The following is a 2,278-nucleotide window of genomic DNA, read 5'->3' as shown; positions in this document are numbered from 1 at the left end:
ATCCATGGGCCAGGATTCAGGCCCGCAGAAGGCCCAGTAGGCCCCACAGGCAAAGAGAACGGTTAGGCCCGAAAGCCTGCAGTTGAGAGGAGCTCGAGAGGGTGGGCGCAGCAGCGCTTATAAACCACTCTCGAGCACTCTCAACTAGCGAGGTGGGACTAAAATTTTGACGCGGGGCAGCACAAGGCCTTTGGTCCCGGTTGGTGCCACCAACCGGGACTAAAGGGGGGCATGCGTACCGGTTCGTGGCACCAACCGGGACCAATGCCCCCCCTTTAGTCCCAGTTGGTGCCATGAACCGGGACCAATGTGTTTCCTATATATACCCCATCGCCACAGTAGAGCACTCCATAGTGCTCTGTCTTTTCTGGCCGGCGAGGGGAGGGCATTTGGGTGCTCTAGCTCACCTCCTATGCACATGAGGCGGGGTACAGGTAGACCCACAGTACGGAATGACAACAGTTGATCTGAACAATCTTGGGTACACTGACGAACCGTTCGTCCTAGCCAATGATGTGGCACAGGTTATCTATGTGAAGGACATGTCTACCAGACCAAGAAAAAGAAAAGATAAGGAAGCGAATACATCATACGATGAGCCAAAGCGCCACATAGTTTTTTCAGGAAAAAGGGACATTGTGGGAGTGGAGGGCAAGACAGACATGTCTGAAGATTATGAAAAGTTTCATGAAATTCCTCCCTTCAAAGTCAAGGCTGACCCAAGCATCCTGATAAACGATGAAGATTATCCATGGTTACGGCGCAATAAGCAAATGACACAAGCGAAGAAAAAATGAAGACTTTCTCCCGCAAATATTATGATGATACCATGCCAACTTTGTAACAGACGAGTATGATACCATTGTTCGTTTTGTACACGAAGTGCATCTAGTTTTTGCCGTAACCCTCTTAACTTTCTTGCACATGCTATGTGGATGAAATGATGATACCATGCCAACTTTCAACCTTTTCAGAGTTCATTTGAAATGCTTTTCAATTTTAGGGTCTTATAGCTCAAAATAATTAGTAAATGCATGAAAAATAACAAATGAAGTCAGAAAGGGTTGAAAATTGATGATGTGGCTTTGAATGGTGCATTTTGAACACACAAAAAGTCAGGAGTTCAAATAAGTTTAAAAAAAATGAAATCCCTTTGTAACAGACGAGTTTCCGTATGAAATCCTGATACTTCGAAAGAGATTGTCCGTTTTGTACATGAAGTGCATCCAGTTTTTGCCGTAACCCTCTCAACTTTCTTGCACATGCTATGTGGATGAAATGATGATACCATGCCAACTTTCAACCTTTTCAGAGTTCATTTGAAATGCTTTTCAATTTTAGGGTCTTCTAGCTCAAAATAATCTGTAAATGCATGAAAAATGGTGCATGAAAAATAAAAAATAAAATAAATAAGTAATTAGAAACAAAATAATATAAACTTTAATAAAATATATAAGTAGAAACAAAATAAAATAAAATTTAATAACATAAATAAAATTTATGAAACTAAAATTATCAAAGTATTTTATTTTCAAAACATTATAAGCAACCTCTAGTATTATTGAAACTAAAATTATATAAAATTGATGCAACTAAAATTATCAAAGCATTTTCTGTTCAAAATCATTGAAAGCAAAAATAATTTTCATAAAGAACTTTTTTTGTTAGAAACTTTAATAGCAAAAAGAATTATCATAAAGTAAAATAAATAAGTAATTAGAAACAAAATAAAATAAAATAAATAAGTTTTTTGTTGTAAGTAGAAACAAAACAAAATAAATAAAGCAAAAAAGAAAACAAAAAAAAGGCAAAAAATAAAAATTATGCCACCTACTGGGCCACCACGGCCTAAATACGACTAGAAACCCATCCATGGGCCAGGATTCAGGCCCGCAGAAGGCCCAGTAGGCCCACAGACATGTACAGAGAGGTTAGGCCCGTAAGCCTTCTTTAGAGAGGAGCTCGATAGGTCAGGCGCACCGCACCTTATAAACAGGTGCGGCTCTCTCTCAGCTAGCGAGGTGGGACTAAACTCCCACCACCACGCTGTTGTGCAAGGCCATTGGTCCCGGTTGGTGGCACGAACCGGGACCAATGCCACCCTTTGGTCCCGATTCGTGGCACCAACCGGGACCAATGCCCCCCTTTAGTCCCGGTTGGTGCCACCAACCGGGACCAAAGGCCGCCGCTTCCCTCCCTTTGGGCTGCTGAAAAGAGGCCTTTGGTGCCGGTTTGTGGCACCAACTCGGACTAAAGGGGGGCATTGGTCCCGGTTGGT

This window comes from Triticum aestivum, chromosome 1D (assembly GCF_018294505.1).
Source record: "Triticum aestivum cultivar Chinese Spring chromosome 1D, IWGSC CS RefSeq v2.1, whole genome shotgun sequence".
Classification (NCBI taxonomy): Eukaryota; Viridiplantae; Streptophyta; class Magnoliopsida; order Poales; family Poaceae; genus Triticum; species Triticum aestivum.
Note: the sequence above shows the minus strand (reverse complement) of the source record.